This window comes from Martes martes (assembly GCF_963455335.1).
Source record: "Martes martes genome assembly, chromosome: 9".
In the NCBI taxonomy this organism is placed as follows: domain Eukaryota; kingdom Metazoa; phylum Chordata; class Mammalia; order Carnivora; family Mustelidae; genus Martes; species Martes martes.
The window spans coordinates 97,428,126-97,447,721 of NC_137896.1; positions in this window are offsets into that span (position 1 = coordinate 97,428,126).

Below are 19,596 nucleotides of genomic sequence, written 5' to 3' on the forward strand. Positions count from 1 at the left end.
GCTCCCCATGGAGCAGAGAGCCCAATATGGAGCTCTATCCCAGGACCCTGAGATCATGACCTGAGCAGAAGGCAGAGGCTCAACCCACTGAGTCACCCAGGTGCCCTCGTCTCACCTTTTTATTTATGGAGAGCATACACAGAGGAAAGTAAACAAAATGAAAATGTGTAACTCAGTAGATGTTCACGAGTGCATACACCTTCTTAACCACTGTTCCAACTTGAGTGGCTCCAAAATTTCAATACTTGAGAAAGTTTCATTGAACACCTCCCAGTCAGTAACCCTCACCCAGAGTGAACCATTTCTGTTTTTGCTACTGTTGACTTTTATGTAAGTAGAGTGATAAAAGCAAACACTCTGTTTCTGGGTTTATGCCTATCATGTTACTGCATATAGCAGGACTTTGTTTTGATAACTCTGTAGGATCCCACTAAATTTATTTATTTACCCTACTATACTGCTGATGAACCCTTCGAATCTTTCTCATTTGGAGCTACTGTGAAAAAACTTTCATGGGCATTAGTTATACATATCTTTTGCCTAATCTAGCTTTATTATTTATTTAATTCATTTTTCATCTATGTTTAATAATAGAACTACTGAGCTGTAAGTTATTCTTATATTTTTAGTATTATAGATGTCTACACTCAAGTCAGGTTTTGACCCTTTTTATATTCACATATTTCATATTCATATATTCAGTATTTCCACACAATTTGTTGAAAAAGACAGGTCTTGTCTTTTTTTTTTAAGATTTTGTTTATTTATTTATTTGACAGACAGAGATCACAAGTAGGCAGAGAGGCAGGCAGAGAGAGAGAGGAAGAAGCAGGCTCCCCGCCAAGCAGAGAGCCAGATGAGGGGCTCAATCCCAGGACCCTGAGATCATGACCTGAGCCAAAGGCAGAGGCTTTAACCCACTGAGCCACCCAGGCGCCCCAGGTCTTGTCTTTTTTTTTAAGATTTTTTTTTAAAAAAGATTTTATTTATTTGACAGAGAGAAACCCAGCAAAATAGGTAACACAAGCGGAGGGAATGGGAAAGGGAGAAGCAGGCTTCCATGGAGCAGAGATCCCAATGTGGGTCTCGATTCCAGGACCCTGGGATCATGACCTGAGGCAAAGGCAGACACTTAAAGACTGAGCCACCCAGGTGCCCTAGTCTTGTCTTTTTTTTAATGGAATTATTGCTTTGGAAGAAGTACCTGGCATATCCCCTACAGTGTGCAATCCCAGAAGAATATAACCCTTTCCTTCGGCTAATAGTCGTTAGCCAAGTCTAGCACTAGTGTTCATGTCCTTAAAGTAACACTTTCTTATATTTCCCTACCTGGAAATAATTTTTCATGCTCCATGCTACCTTTCTAGTGGAAAAGACATGTATTAAATTTAACAATTGTTTTAAAAATTAAAAAAATAAAGTAGGATATAATCCAATAAAAGATATGTAAGAAGGTCAATGTTAAGTGGTTCCTGTAGTCTGATGAATAGATATTTTCATTCTCATCAGAAAAAAATCTATACCTGGAATAAGAATACTGCACAACTGTTTTAACCAAAGCCTCTCTCCCCATCTCTCCTCTCATCTGTCTCATAGTTGCAGTTGTCTCAGAGAAATGACTGAATCTCTACTGACTTAGTTGACACACTGTTTGGTACCTAATCTGTTAGCTACAGAAAAGGTTCTCTAAGATCCAGTATATAATTCCCATGGTTTTGAGCTTCCCTTCCTTAGCTGGTTGATATCTAGCAAATGGCAGCAGGCTGTGTGTGTGTGTGTGTGTGTGTGTACAATTAGGAACTGTGTCATACATGAGAAGGGGACTGTGATGGTTTGATGAAACTCACAACCAGCATCAGAAGCAGAGACAAATAAGTTACCTCTGAAGTGAACAGGAACAGTGTACTGACAAGTGATAGCTGTATGGTGCCTAGTGAAAAAAAGCAACCAAATACCAAATTAATGTGTTAAATCTACACCATTTCCTAAAAATGTTCTACATAACCACTTTTTTGGGTGATAGTGTACAGGTTTTGATGCACTTGCCAAAGTTCCAAAAGGTCATAGTGTTCTAAGCCACTACCAGCTACTGGCACTTGGCCTAGAATAATTCTATCATTATTTCATCATTTATTTTATTATTGCAATATTAGATCAATGGCATTATGCAACAAAAGTTCAGGAGAAGAAGATAAAAAACAGCCTGAGGAAGAACATGTCGGTGGGATTAGGCTAAAAACTTGAGACCCATAATGGGCAAGATAAGCATATGAAAGCTAAGAGTATTGCTAAAGTACATTTTCCTAGTAAGCTGTTTTCCTATGGAAGGAAGTCCCTCACACAGAGAAAAAGAATACTCATTTTTCTGTGACTTTTCCTATCTGGGCTATTATGAAATTAATTGGAGAGGACTGAAAAAAAATTTATCCACTTTTACCTTTTTTTTTTGTTGAAGAACCACCTCTGGTTGTTTAATAGAAATAGGTATCCATTCATTCTCTCTCTCTCTCTCTTTCATTCTTTCTTTCTTTCCTTCCTCCTTCCCTCCTTCCCTTCCTTCTCCTTCCCTCCCTCCTTCCCTCCCTCCTTCCATTCCTTCCTTCCTTCTTGAAGATTTTATTTGTTTATTAGCGTGTGTGCGAGAGAGAGAGAGACAGACCTCAAGCAGGGGGAGGGAGAGAGACAAGCAGACTTGGCACTGAGCACAAAGCCTGATGTGGGACTCGATCCCATGACACTGAGATCATGACCTGAGCTAAAATCAAGAATCAGATGCTTAAGGAAACAGTCAGCAAAACAAAGAGGCAACACACAGAATGGGAGAAGATATTCACAAATGACACTACAGACAAAAGGTTGATATTCAGGATCTATAAAGAACTTCTCAAACTCAACACACACAAAACAGATAATCATATCAAAAAATGGGCAGAAGATATGAACAGACACTTCTCCAATGAAGACATACAAATGGCTACCAGACACATGAAAAAATGTTCATCATCACTAGCCATCAGGGATATTCAAATTAAAACCACATTGAGATACCACCTTACACCAGTTAGAATGGCCAAAATTAGCAAGACAGGAAACAACGTGTGTTGGTGAGGATGTGGAGAAAGGGGAACCCTCTTACACTGTTGGTGGGAATGCAAATTGGTGCAGCCACTTTGGAGAACAGTGTGGAGATTCCTCAAGAAATTAAGAATAGAGCTTCCCTATGACCCTGCAATTGCACTACTGGGTATTTACCCCAAAGATACAGATGTAGTGAAAAGAAGGGCCATCTGTACCCCAATGTTTATAGCAGCAATGGCCACGGTCGCCAAACTGTGGAAAGAACCAAGACGCCCTTCAACGGACGAATGGACAAGGAAGATGTGGTCCATATACACTGTGGAGTATTATGCCTCCATCAGAAAGGACGAATACCCAACTTTTGTAGCAACATGGACAGGACTGGAAGAGATTATGCTGAGTGAAATAAGTCAAACAGAGAGAGTCAAGTATCATATGGTTTCACTTATTTGTGGAGCATAAAAAATAACATGGAGGACATGGGGAGATGGAGAGGAGAAGGGAGTTGAGGGAAATTGGAAGGGGAGGTGAACCATGAGAGACTCTGGACTCTGAAAAACAACCTGAGGGTTTTGAAGGGGCGGGGGGTGGGAGGTTGGGGGAGCCAGGTGGTGGGTATTAAGGAGGGCACAGATTGCATGGAGCACTGGGTGTGGTGCAAAAACAATGAATACTGTTACGCTGAAAAGATATAAAAAAAAATAAATTAATAAAAAAAAAAGAATCAGATGCTTAACCGACTGAACCACCTAGGCACCACTATTACCTCCTTTCCTTTCCTTTCCTCTCCTCTCCTCTCCTCTCCTCTCCTTCCCCTCCCCTCCGCTCCCCTCCCCTCCCCTCTCCTCTATCTCCTTCCTTCCTTCCTTTCTCCTTTCGTTCGTTCTTTCTTTCTCTCTCTCTTTCTCCTTCATTCTTTCTTTCATAGAGGAGAATTTTTTCTCTGTCTCTAACCTTGTATTAAACACACACACACACACACACACACACACACACACAAGACATTTATATTTCTTTCACCAATTATGTTTTTATCATCCCATTTTCCAATAGGGTAATCATGGTGCCACACATAGAAAAATGGGTGTCAAGAATTGCATTGTTGGCTTAGCTTGCTGAAGGTCAAAGCATGGTAACTCTATGGAGGAAAGCCCTCTAGTGGGAGCACGTAACTGCATCAGGAGGAAAGAAGATAGTATTAGCTTCCCTGCCCGGAGCTTTTGTGATTGTTCTCCTGTGCTAGAAGGGGATAATCAGTAGAGGACATCTCTGAGGAAGTTAAATTTGCTTTGGCTTGGTTCATTTGAATCAGCTTTCAGAATGAGATGGTATTGCCACTGATGAGTTTCTTTCAAATGACTGTTTTCTCTAGCAGTATTTTATAAATGGTTGTTGCATTAAAGAGTAAATGAAACTTCCCTGAAGAACACACTCCACCATGCCGTTAGTGTCTTTACTGACACATCTGTGAAGACGGATGGAGCCTAAAGAGCTAGCTGCAAACTAAGTGAGTCATATTTGTCTCCCAGGAATGTTTTATATGCTGCAAAATGTGACAAAGGCCATTACAGAGATTATATTTCCCAGCAATGAATCTGCTGTCCATCCTCCACTATTCCAAACATACAGACAATTGCTATGGAATTATTCATGGCTCAGAAAGCAAGCAATCATTGACTGGCTGCCCTGATATTTTCCCTGAAGATAAGGCAATGACAGTAAATTTCTTAAGTTGAGAATGAGTGTTGAAAAAATATTTAAAAATAACTTTCTAAATTCTGGTTTTAAAAAATGTTTTCCAAAATTTATGTTGATAATCAAGTGTATGTTACTGATGATCAATTAAATGAAAAATTTCAATCCCACAAAATATACATGGTTAGTTTTCCTCTAAAATGATCATCTCTGTCTCTAAATTGGTTAGACAGTGAACTAAAATCCTTCTACTATTCAGAGAATTTCTAAGCTGGAAGTGGATGTCTAACCTTGATGAGATAATGGTAACAAAATGAGATTACACATATGCAGCAAAAGTGTAAAATCAAGTAGTGGAATATTTGATGCATATCTGAAACCATTTCTAGTAGCACACTTACCTAATGCAATAATTACTAATTTTTCCAGGAAGTAAGTCTAATTCAAGGTGATTGTTAAAAGATGAATTATTGATTTGACAAGTACAAAACTGGGCTGGGTTTTTAAGACACTTGGATGCAGAAAAATGCTTATACTGCTTTTATTTTTAAAGATTTATTTATTTGAGAGGGAGAGAGAAAGAGAGAGAGAGAGGGAGAATGTGTGCACGCAAGTCGGGGTAGGGACAGAGGGAGAAGGGAGAGAATCTTGAGCAGATTCCCAACTGAGCACAGAGCCTTATGCAGGGCTGGATCTCACAACCCTGTGATCATGACCCATGACCCTGAGATCATGACTCAAGCCAAAACCAAGAGTTGGGTGCTCAACCAGCTGAGCCACCCAGGTGCCCCTGCATATGCTACTTATTAAAGCCACTTCAGACCCAGGCTATGAAAGGAGCTGTTTGGCCTGATACACCTTCAGCTCTGACTTTGTGCTATTACTGGTTCACATCCTATGTATATGTTCCCAAACTTGTCAGTTTCACAGCATTCTCTGTACCATGACTTTTAATATTTCCATGGTTTTGTCCTTTGTATCTACCCTGGAGTTTGACTTTATACCCAAAGCCCCATTTCTCAAATCATGCACAGAATCTCCTGGTTTCTCTTCATGACCTTTGGTCTGCCTTCATGTGTTCCTGGAATAGGGCCATGTTTTACTTAGTGAAGAAAACAGCAAATGGAATGTTAGAATGGACCCAAAAGTAACAACAACAAAAACAATAACAACAATGCATATTTCCTGCTTGTTCACTAATTCTCCTGAAATTGTCTACACACCCTAGAATGTAAAGCCACTTAAGCTAAGAGAAGCAATGATGCTTAGGGCAGAACCTGATGCATTCCCACCAGTAAAGTTACAGGAAAACAACAAAAAGTAGTAAAAAACCCACTTCGGTCATTGCAAAATGCCAATCAACTGCTTCCAGGAACGTTCTTATATTTAAAGGACTTGGGGTGGGCATGGCAGGCAAGGGAAAACATAAAATGGCTGAGACTGAATAGAATAGATAATTAATCTTTCATTCCTGTGAATCCTCTTGCTCCTGGATGTTCCTTTATTACTGGAAAATTCCAAACCTGTTGCTTCTATCTAGGCCTCAGACTACTCACTGCCATGCTGTGTAGCAGCTGGTTACTTAGAAACAATTAATACAGTTTATTGTATTTCTCTTTAACCCTTAAAAAAGTAACGTGTGTGTGTGTGTGTGTGTGTTTGTGTGTATGTATGTATTGCAAAAGTATAATATGTAGATATCTACCTTCATCGTGCAATTTTGCCAGTTCTGGTAAGTTACTAAAAAAGAATTAATAATCAGGGCTTGATATGGGTGGGAAGAAAAACCCCAGTTGCCTGAATTGATTTGGAACGTAGTAGAAAACTGGCAGTAATGTCAGGAGCTCAGGAGGGAAGAATCAAGTTGATAATTCAAGATCTTGAATATGTAAGGTTATAGTGAGAAAGAATACTGAAAAGATCATGCAGTGGGTAGGGAAGAGCCAGATGAATCCATTTTTAGCCAGCAGCCCTGACAATCTTAAATTGTTAGATGAGCTTTGAGTATTCTCTGCTTCCACATCTCTCTATTTCAAAGTCAATGCAGTGTTTAAAAACAAAACAAAAACCAACAAACCAAAAACAACTCATAACTAGAATTTCTCTTATAATAAGGAAGAATGTAGCAAAAACATAAGGTATTCTTTTTCAGATACAGTTTTCCATGTTATGCTTAATGAATGTCATATTCATGATTTATCACGAAGTATATATGTATCAAAATATCCTCTCATGTTTCATGATTATAAATGTGTATAATCTATCCACTTTTAGAGAGAGGAAGGAGAACTGTGAAAAGTGGAGATTGGAGAAGCCTGAGAAATTCTGAAAAGGGGTTTTATGGGAAATCTAAATAATAAATATTTTTTAAAATGATTGAATACATCAGAATGGATAAACAGGTGCACATCACAGTGGGTGTTCATGTCTTTATCTAGGGTTGAGGAATAATCGTATATGCCTCCAGAGATTGTCTTCACCAGCATCTTCTTATCCACATTCTTTTGTTAGTCCCACTAGTTAATAACTAGGAAAAACTGTTCCTATGTATTATGTTACCTGTGCCTACCATTATCTCAGCAAGTGATTACTAATTGCTCTTTGATTTAAATCTGCTGTTCATTATCCTGCCAAACTATTCTTAGAATTACAGAAGTATTTCAGTGCAGATTTGTTTTACAGATTTACCCCTTAGGATGGATTTCTTTGTATTTCTTTATATTAAAATGACTGATATGGAATCATCTGGTATATAATATCATTATATTACCACTCTTTAGGTCATTTAATCTTATTTAGCACATACTGTATATTTTATTACATGTGAATGCATGTGAATATAAAATATGTGATTCTAGTAAATCAAGTTTACATGAAGACATTCAAGTTTATTTTCTTTCACCAGGAAATTAGGAAATGTCTTTGAGTAGACCACAAAGAGTCTTGAACACTTTGGTCTGGAGTGTTCAATGATGAGACTAGTTGGTGAAATAAAGATCAAGCTTCCAGTAGTAGTTATTGTATAGTATTTCCACTTGGCAGCTTGTTTTAGTGCTCCCTGTAGCTTCCCATGAGAGAAGGCTCTTCACTTAGGGTGTTTCTGATGGGGGAAAGACTCTCCCCTTTTTCTTGGCTCCCATATCATATTTATAGTCTGCTTAATCTAACTCTGGGATAGAAGTGATATGTTTTAGAGGCCATTTATATAAAATTACTGATTTTAGAAGTGCCTAAAATTGTTAAGTTGTTGGAGTCATCCTTGATTCCTCTTTTGGGAAACTTTTTCTCCATTAGGAGTCTTCCACAAAGGTATTTTCTCTTTAAGATTTAATTTTTTTCTAAAACCCTATCCTTCTAAAATCCTTCTAAAAAGGATCCAATGGATTGTTTAACCATATACATTTGTCCTTAGTTACTTAAACTACATAATAATTGAAGGATGTCGGAATTAGTATTTATATTATGGTCAAGATATTCCTTGTTGTACTTATTCTCTCTGTGGTAGTGAAGAATAGACACCCGTTACCACCTAAACATTCAATCAAAGAATAGTACTCTGTACAGAGTTGTTATAAAAACTGTAAAGTAGATATCTAAGCGAGCTGTTATGTACAAAGGTAACTGTTGTTCTTTGCATGAAGCACATTAAACCTCAGTGTCCAACTGATAAATCAATTTAAGCAGTTGGAAAGTAAGTGCACTCTAAGATATTGAAATAGTTTTGTATTCAGAGTACACAGAAGGAACTTGACTTTCAGACTTGACCAAAGCTGTGCTGGAATCTTAGTTATCACATTTGCTTTGTTACCTTGAACACATCACTTTAATCTCAGGTTTCTTCTCTTCATCTATAAAATATAAGGGATGATAGGTAACCCATAGTCTGCTATTAACTAATGAGTTAACTAATTCTCTGTATTCTGTAGTATATGACAAGTGCTCAGTGAAAGGTAATCATGTTGGAAGAAATACAGCAGCGATAGCTCAGGAAACATTTACTGGTAGACAAGTAGGGCACTACCTACTGTTGCAATCTGGCATTTTAAATATGAACCATTGTCTATACTTAAAACCCCGCATCTCCAAATTGCCCCTCAGGAGACAAACACTGAAACTTCTCCCTTTCTGAAGTTTCAATTAGGAAAAATACTCTACGCTTTGAGAGTTCTTATGCAAACAATGTCATAGTTTCAGAGAAACCAGGCAAAGTAACAAAATAGTCAATCATTTGAGAATCAAGGCAAACACCTAATTGCTAAAAGTAAGATTTTTTTTTTTTTGCTTAATCAGAAGAAACAGAAAATCTATTTTCATCTTTCTTATTATTAGCTGGTATTTTAGAAAATGTATTCTATACTAGGCATTGTGTTTACTCTCACAACAATCAGGTAGACATTAGGGTGATCTCTGTTTTACAGATGTGACTGTTGAGGCACGGTTCTCAGAACAGAAATCCACTGGGTATGTTGAATAAATAAATGAGCAATGAATGAATTTATTAAATGACTATCCTTGTCAAAAACATTACCCAGTGCTGCACTGTTTGACGTTTGGAAGTAATTAAAACTAGGGTTCTGTGTAGGAATGGAAACAACATTAATACTGACCGATTGAATGTCAGTGCCATCTGTGAAATTAAAACAGAATCAACTGATGGACCTTTGCCAGGCTTGGGTCTATGTGTGCACAGGGAAGGGAAGGCCAAGGATTTGAAGACAAGAGCCATTGAGGACTTTGCATCGAAGTGCGTTCAGTTACACAGAGATGAGTGATGTGATGAGTTGATACTGGTGTTCTTCTGTCTCCACATTTTAGACACACTGGAACATTTTAGACATACTGATTCCTTGGCCCCACTCCAAAGCCACAAAAGGAGGATGTCAGGAGGCTAAACCATGTTTGATCAGCCAGAATTGGTAACAGCTGAGATTCTTATTGGCCATGAGGATAAGGTGAAGATTAATGCTCTCCTTATGTCTGTCCCATGCCTAGAGGACAGAACTCTGTTGGATCTGTTGAGTAAATAAATGAGCATGTGAATTAATTAACTGAATATACCTAATAGACTTCCTAAATTAACATTTGCATTTCTCATGTATAAGGTTAAACATATTCACTGGCTTCCTTCAACCACTCTGATAATTCTCTAATATCTTCTCAGCTTGGCTTAACCTCACACCCCTTAGGGCTCACAGTCCCCTAACTCCTTTTCTCTAGACAGTATCCCACAGGCAAATAATAATGAAAGGTACCATTCATAAATAGTTGCAATTATTCAAGTCACTTTAGCAACTAGATGCTATATGTTCTTAGTCTCATTTTCCCCTTATATCTAGCATACCTACAGTTTACCGATACCAAAATATTCACCATATTCACCCACAGACACACAGTTTTAGACCTTCTGTCCCAAGGCTTTTGCTCATTCTGGTTCCTCTGTAGGCCTCTAGTTAGAGAGACAAGCCGAGGCTCTCTTTTCCTGTCTTCAAGGGACCAGCATATGAAAGCTAAAAGTTCTTGCAGTCATTGTCTTTTTCAGTCTCATTATAGTCATCTGTCACTCAAACCACTGTTAAGCACTTCTTTAAGGACATGCTCTCTGCTCAGGAAAACCTTCATGCAGCATGGTTACCTCACTTAATCACATCAGTGAATAAACAATATTTAATAGACATTTACTCTGCTTTGCAGGTTACCTCTTATTCTAGCTAAAAGTATGATTTTAGAAACTTACTTTAAGAGGGGAACTAGGACTTAAATTACACTTTTATGATGCATCATCTCTAATAGCACAGCTGGATTTTTAGATACTGGATTGTTCCTTTTTCTTTAGTTTTTGATTATAAGAAACATAATAAAGGATCTATACTTATAAGAAAGCAGAACAACTAAAATGTCTTTTTTTAAAGATTTATTCATTTATTTTAGAGAGAGAGAGAGTGTGTGTGTGTGCATGAGCAGGGGGCAGACAGAGTGAGAGAGAGAGAGAGACGAGCAAACTCCACACTGAGCCTGGAGCCCGATGCAGGGCTTGATACCATGACCCTGAGATCATGACATGAGCTGAAATCAAGACCCGGATGCTTAACTGACTGAGCCACCCAGGCACCCAGAACATCTAAAACTTCTTTCTGTCTAATTGGCAGGTTAGATAGCACATTGAGGATAACATGTAGATCTAAATCAACTTGGTATAACATCTTAATCCAGTCATGTTTCCAACATATCCTGTATTAGGTTGTGGGATGAAAGCTTTGATACTTAGTAATGACGATGATGATGATGATGATGATGATATTAACCACTATAACTTTTGGCTTCTGTACTAGATTCTTTTACTTTAAATCTCAGAATAATTACATGCATTTCATAATATCATTTTATTGTTGAGATGAAGACTTCACTAATGCAGTCAGTTCACTAGCTAGTATTGCTGATTTGCTCAATAATGGCTCCACAATTTGGTTCAAATATGGGACAGTACCCAAAATAACCTACCATTGTACTTAATATTCAACTTCTCTGTGGACAGAAATAATAATAATAATGAAAAAAGAAATAATAATGATGTTTTAGTCAGAAATGTGCATGGTTCCTGATCATAAATAATTTGAAATTTAGTGTTATTTGAGAATTGATTCTAAAATCTATTTAAGTTACCGAGAAATATTTCAAAAGACTGTATCAACTAAAAAACAAGAAACTAGTTATCAACTTTAAAAATAATAGCTATAGAGAGATCCTTTGTAATGTCTTTGTGATTGTGAGGTTCTTTTTTTTTTTTTTTGGTTTAAATCTTTATTCAGGTGTGTAATTTAGACAAACTACGTTCAGCTTCCTAAAAATGGTAGAAGATAAAATATGAAGTTTACAAGGTTGGTCTCAAATAAAACAAGTGCCTTTGAAGAAGAAACATGAATTAATTATGCTCTAATTAACTTATAAAAAAGAAAAAGAAACCTACAGTTCATGGATTCATCAAAATAAAGTGGGTGGGAAAGAATTTCACATGTTTCTTTGTTTAAACTTAGGTACTATAAAATATATAAGTATGAATGAAAATTCTTATGACTCCCGATACAGTGAAGAAGAACAAAAATAGAACAGAGCAGAATCCTACCAGTTTTACTCACAAAATAACTCAACATGAACTAAGAAAAAACAACCAAAATAGAAGCTTTATCGTGAGGGGAAATTTTAGTTTCACTTTGTTCTCTGCTCGATCACCAATCCCAAGAAGAATATCTGGCACATTTTAAGCAGTAAGTATCATAACTGAAGGAGTAAAACGAATAAGCTTAATTATTACAACATATAAATAAAAGTTGAATGTATTATGAAAGATGAAGCACAAAATATAATTTAATGAAAAGAAAGTTACAAGTTCATATCACTTTGAGTAGTTTTTAGGGTTTTTTTGCAGGTTTTTATTTTTTTGTGCTTTTCTTCTGTAAGACTGATTACACTTTCCTGAAGATCTATATTCTTACACATTTGAAGGGAGAGAAAGAAAATCTGGACTGACACCATCTTGATTTAGAGGAATGAACTTGCTCACATTGTCCACTGTGACTATTAATGCATTCTGACAAATGAATTGGTTAAAATTGTACTTCTGTATTCTTGTTTGTCTCATCCTTTGTTAGAATCAACTATTTTCTCACTTTTAGTTACTCAGTAACGTACCTAATTCTAGCAGAAATCCTGAGCATAAATATGTATTAGCAGCTTTAATGGCGTAAGCAACTTTGGCGAGGATACAAAACCTCTTATGTGGTCTCTACCTCTTGAATCTGCAAGTGTTCAGTGATTAACAACATGAATTTTCACATCGAGCATATATCGGTTTGAACTGATATTCTCTCACAGTGTGACCTTAGGCAAATAACTTAAAAACACTAAGTAGCAATATTCTCAAATATTAAAAAGGTGGATAATATCACCTTAAACATATTTTTGTGAAAATTAAGTAAGATTACAAATACTTGGCACATACTAAGCACTTTATATACAGTACTTTATTGAAAGCACCATCGTTATCAATATAAAAGGATGTATATTTGTTAAGCATTTACTGTATACTCTTCTATGTGCTACAGATACAACTATGAGCAAAACAGATTAAAATTTCTGTTCTTGTAGAGGATTTGTTTCTGTCCTAGAAGATACACAAATACAAATTAACAAGAACAATATGTAGAGTGTTAATGGTGATGTGTACTACAGTAAAAATAAAATAGGAATGGTAGACCCAGAGGCGCTTGGGTGGCTCAGTTGGTTAAGCGTCTGTCTTTGGCTCAGGTCATGATCCCAGGACCCTGGAATCAAGCCCAGCATTGGGTTTCCTGCTCAGTGGGGAGTCTGCTCCCTCTCCCTCCCCCCACTCTTTCTCTCTCTCTCTCAAATAACTAAATAAAATCTGGGAAAAAAAAAAAAAGGAATGGTAGACCAGGTTTAAGGAGAGAAGGGCAGTGATCATAATTTAATGACGTAGATAGGAAGGCTTCACTGAGAATGTGATATTTAAAAATATGTATCTTCCCAAATTTGTATGTGTGTCTGTGTGTCTAAACACAAAATTTCTGATACAAAGGATTTTATATTTTATTTTATTATTTTAAATAGTAATATAAAATTATTTATTATCTTATTATTTATTTATGTTGTATGTTATTTTGGTATGGAAAAACGTATGTCCAGTGTGAATTATTTTATATATATATATATATTTATTTAGGAAAACTTTTATATATTTTATGCATATGTGTTTACATGTCTTATGTCTTCATAAATAATTTTATACATTTTTAACGTGTGTTTTATGTTTTTCACAGAATTTTCACAAACATTAATCTAATGTTGCATTAGGAATGGGCAACCTGATTTTGCATTTTTTTATGGTATTAGTTATCCAGTTTTATTTTTTTCTTCCCATATAAAAATAGTTTATCTAAGATCATCTATTTTTTTTTAAAATATTTTATTTGACAGAGAGAGATCACAAGTAGGCAGAGAGGCAGGCAGAGAGAGAGAGAGGAGGAAGCAGGCTCTCCGCTGAGCAGAAAGCCCAATGCGGGACTCGATCCCAGGACCCTGAGATCATGACCTGAGCCGAAGGCAGAGGCTTAACCCACTGAGCCACCCAGGTGCCCCTAAGATCATCTATTAATAATCTGTCCTAGGGATGCCTGGGTGACTCAGTGGGTTAAGCATCTGCCTTTGGCTCTCAGGTCATGATCCCAGCATCATGGGATCGAGTCCTACATCAGGCTCCCTGCTCAGTGGGGAGCCTGCTTCGCCCTCTCCCACTCCCCCTACTTGTGCTCACTCTATCTCTCTCTGTGTCAAACAAATTAATAAAATCTAAACAAACAAACAAAAAACACTGTTTAAAAAAAAAATCTATCCTATACCTACTGATTTATAATGCTATGACTATCATATCCTAAATTCCCATATATGTGTGGATCTATTTCTGGGTTCCTTGTATTTTTTCGTTAGTCAGTTCTCTTTTCCTGTGCCAGTACCATCTTGTTTTTCTTTCTTTCTTTCTTTTTTAATTAACATATAATGTATTATTTGTTTCAGGGGTACAGGTCTGCCATTCATCAGTCTTACACAGTTCACAGCACTCACCATAACATATACCCTCCCCCATGTCCATCACCCAGCCACCTTATCCTTCCCACCCTCCTTCCCTCCAGCAACCCTCAGTTTGTTTCCTGAGATTACTCCCTGTCTGGTTTTGTCTTGTTTCATTTATGCCTCCCCATATTTTAGTTTAGTTTTTTCTAGATATAGTTGCTTTCTAAAAGCAAGTATCAGCATTTTACTATTAGTATTAAGGAAGTTCTAGGTGTACAATTGTGCATGCAGTAGGTACAGTGAGGCCTATGACTGTTATTATTTGAGAAGCAAAATTGCACTGGGTTTTGAGCATTGACGAAAAGGAAGGATGGCAATCTATCTGAATCAGTTAGTGGAGGTCTAAGGTAAAAGTAAGAACAAATCATTGGGAATATGAAGAAATGAAGTATCAAGTGAGTCTAATTCAGGATAATGTTCATGGTGTTAAAAGCAGAGAGAGTAAGAGAAAGTCAAGAAGACAAACTTCTTTAAGGTATTGAGCTCTATCTCAGTTAGTCTTTTGTATGACTTTCACTGAGTCTTCAAAACCAAGGACTGACCAGACACCATTCTGGGAGGCTACTGCTCACCACAGCTCAGCCAGTTCAATGCCTGACAGCTGAAGGTAGGAAAGCCTTGAGACCCATTATCAAATGCAAAACATACTGGGTAATTGTTTTTATTTTATGTTCAATACAAGAAGAATATCTTTCCAAGTAATGAAAATTGAAAATGAAAGGAAAATCCAGATGAAGTACTTTGTCCACCAGAAAAAGGTAATCAGCATTTTGGATAGCAATGCAGGTTTAATTATGTTAGTTTATATAGGAGGTGAAACAGGCGACTAAGGTCTTATGTTGAATTAAAATTGATTGACTCCAGAATATGTCCTTAAGTTGAAGAAAAGAAATAACTTGACCTTTGAAGCCATCAAACTTACAAAGCTTCTTTTAAAAATATAATTTTCTCTTGGGGAATTTTGATTGATCACTTCTAAGCAGGCTGTCAGCAAATGTTGTAATTTTCCAATGATTTGGACAGGCCTCATCTAAAGATGGAGATTGTTGTTCAGACACAAGTAGAGGAAACATTATTTGTGACCCCATGTAAGGGAAAAGAGTAATTTCCAATTTATATGCAAAACAACAAATATATATGTATAATCCATCCCTTCTGGCTCAATTTGTTAAAAAATAAAGGAGAATGAGTAAGAGAGATTGACTTAACAACACTGGATCCTGAGTATAATATTGGTGTTTCCAGAGGGAGCCAACTAGTTGGTCATATCAGTACTTTGCTAGCCTAGCAAGTCACACGTGAACTATGCCATAACTCTGACTGAAAAGCAAACATGCTGGAGCTCATGGAAGGCAGTGAGAGTGGAAGCCCTGTGCCCTAGTTCTTTATGCTTATTCTCTGTCCATCCATATTTTGCTCTCAGTCTCCCTCTCTGCCTCCCCTCTTCCCCCCTTACTCTCACACACAAACTAACATTAAGTTTACACTTAAACAAGGCTTGGAGATTAAATGGAAGAGACCTGATGTCTAGCATTCATGCATTTGAAAGTTAGCAGTACAATACAACCTCCTTTACTCTTAAGCAAGCACCCTGCGTTTAAAATTATTGCAGAGGGGCGCCTGGGTGGCTCAGTAGGTTAAAGCCTCTGCCTTTGGCTCAGGTCATGATCCCAGGGTCCTGGGATTGAGCCCTGCATCAGGCTTTCTGCTCAGCAAGGAGCCTGCTTCCTCCTCTCTCTCTGCCTGCCTACTTGTGATCTCTGTCTGTCAAATAAATAAATTCTTTAAAAAAAGTGAAATTATTGCAGAAAGAGCATCTTTCCATTTCAGTGCAAAGGTATATACTTAACTCTGTAGTGATCTACTGGAAAAAGAAAGCAGGAAGGCTACAGTTGGGAAAATGAAAGTCTGAGCTAAATAGGTATCTTGAAATAGTGGCTCCAAGAGTCTACCAAAAAATCTTCACAATTGTGTTTCATCAGACTGGCTTAGGTCAGTTCCAATACTCTGAAATCCCTCTTTTATTCATTCATTCATCCATCCTTTTTCAGTGTCTGTCTTCTCCTAATGGAAAGGTACATACCACAATGCTAAGCCTAGATCTTTTTCTGCATCTGCTATATGTGTATGAATGTTTGTGTGTGTGTGTGTGTGTGTGTGTGTGTGTGTGTGAGGGACTGTGTGGAATAGTTTGGTGGGTGGGTGCAGTGATAAAAAAAATTTATTGCAGCAAATGTGGCTAATGTTCAATGTTTGTACCTGGTAGTTGGCATATCCTACTCTGTAGTTTTAGTATCTATCTTATATGTTATTAAGCTCCCTGTAACATTTATACTCTTAAAACCCCAGCTAAAAATCTAAGAAGTACATTCCTTTTGTAATGGAAATAATAAAGAGCTTTGAATATTAATATCATTTAGGAGATGATACAGTTTAAGAAAACGAAGTTCGTATAATCATAAATACAGAGTTGGTTTTCTTCTTGTGACAGCTACTTGATATGGGGGAAATAATTTAAGCTTTCCAAACATGTATAAAATGAAAAATTTTGATTAATTGTTGAAGCAATTTAATTAAAATGTGTTTAGCATGTAAAGGATATGATATTAAATTCATTCATTAAGTGAAAGAAAGTTACAGAAATCATTCAGCAATTTTTTTGTCCCCTTAGCAAATTCAGATATACAATACTATTTAGGATGCATTTTACTTGTGATTATTAGCCATTAGCAGGGTCATATCCACAGTGCACTTAATAACAATACAAGAAAAACTTAGGGCATTAAAAAGCCTTGTATATCTTGAGGTTCTTCAGCAATAAAGCAAGATTTAGGATTTTTTTTTCACTTAATACCAATTTATTGCCCTTAGAATTAAATGCATTGTATGATTAAGATCTTACAATGTTATTCAGTTATGCATTTGTTATACCTTTTCCTGGGTTAGTCTTTGTAAGAGTTACCAGTTCTTGGAAGATAGCTGAAGGTTTGCAGAGAAGCAGCGTGCATTCTGAAATGGAATCTTATTAAATACATTTGTATTTGCTGTAAAACAAGTACAGTTTCAAGTGTTTGCATATTAGGAATATATTTCCAGGAGCAATATTATTATTTCCTCATAGCAATGTTAAAGAAAATGGTTGTATCTGTAAACACTTATCTGAGTGCTTCCGCAGGCATCATACGACGTCACTGTAGGAAGTCAGTAGGGAAGCCATGACTGTTCCCATTGAGTGTGTGAAGAAAATAGTGTAGTTTCATTTGTGTAAATAATCATTTGCTAAATGCCTGCTTTATAGAAGGCATTATAATAGGCACTGGGAAAGAAAAATGCAGTGTAACAAGTAGCGTAGGCTTTTAAGAAGTTTAAAATCAAAATAAAAAAAATAGCAGCAATGGCCACGGTCGCCAAACTGTGGAAAGAACCAAGATGCCCTTCAACGGATGAATGGATAAGGAAGATGTGGTCCATATACACTGTGGAGTATTATGCCTCCATCAGAAAGGACGAATACCCAACTTTTGTAGCAACATGGACAGGACTGGAAGAGATTATGCTGAGTGAAATAAGTCAAACAGAGAGAGTCAAGTATCATATGGTTTCACTTATTTGTGGAGCATAACAAATAATATGGAGGACAAGGGTAGATGGAGAGGAGAAGGGAGTTGAGGGAAATTGGAAGGGGAGGTGAACCATGAGAGACTATGGACTCTGAAAAACAAACAACCTGAGGGTTTTGAAGGGGCGGGGGGTGGGAGGTTGGGGGAACCCGGTGGTGGGTATTGGGGAGGGCACAGATTGCATGGAGCACTGGGTGTGGTGAAAAAACAATGAATACTGTTATGCTGAAAATAAATAAAAAATTTAATAAAAAAATGTTTATGAAAATTGTCTGTATTAGGGGTGAATAAAGGTCACCTTCCTGTAGACGATTTTATATGCTTAGGATTTTGTGATGGCAAAGTTTTCTTCACCTAATGCCTTTTTGCCAAGAAATTACCCTCACCTTTTGTTTGGGACTTCTTCTTCTTCTTCTCCCCCTCCTCCCCCTCCTCCCCCTCCTCCTCCTCCTCCCCCTACTCCTCTTCCTCCTCTTCCTCATTCTTTTCCTTTTTTTTTTTTTTCCTCCCTGTGCTTCCACTGTTAGAATATTATTGCATTTTCCTTGGAATGGGCCCTTCAAACCATTTGCTATTTTCAATGTCTAATGATGTATTCCCTGTTGACAGCAACAGGTAACAAACTTTTTAATGTCCACTCACTTATTTGCTAGGGTTTGGTCTAAAAATTATTTACCTTATTGTTTATCCATGATGGCTTTGAAAAAGAGGAGGAGATTTATAATCTTCAATGACCTGCAAATATATGTTCTACTGATATTTATAAAATTATTTAGTATTTCCTAATAACCAAAGGAGATTAGTTAGAGGAGGCCCACCAGCTTTTACATGAATATTGTCTTGGGTGTCATCCCTTCACTCCACTTCTTTCCTCCTAAAGTGAAGGGGCTGCCCTTAACATAGCATCTTGATTTATACTCAGCCTTTTCAGGACTCCACTTGCCTGGTTGGGGAAAATGTACAATAACTTTTATATAGAACTAACTATATAAAATGTACTTTTTAAAAAAAGATTTTATTTATTTATTTGACACAGAGAGAGAGATCACAAGTAGGCAGAGAGGCAGGCAGAGAAAGAGAGGGGGAAGCAGGCTCCCCGCTGAGCAGAGAGCCTGATGCGGGGCTAGATCCCAGGACCCTGAGATCATGACCTGAAACGAAGGCAGAGGCTCAACCTACTGAGCCACCCAGGTGCCCCTAAAATGTACTTAAAAAAAAAAAAAAAGATTTTATTTTTTTATTTGTCAGAGAGAGAGAGAGAGAGAGAGAGAGAGAGCACAAGCAGGGGGAGGGGCAGGCAGAGCAGTCCCGGGAAGAAGCAGGCTCCCTGCTGAGCAAGGAACCCCATACGGGGCTCAATTCCAGGACCCTGGGATCATGACCTGAGCTGAAGGCAGCGGCTTAACTGATTGAGCCACCAAGGCATCCCTACAATGCACTCTTTTTTCTTTTTCTTAAGATTTTATTTATTTATTTGACAGACAGAAATCACAAGTAGGCGGAGAGGCAGGCAGAGAGAGAAGGAAGCAGGTTCCCTGCTGAGCAGAGTCCCTTGTGG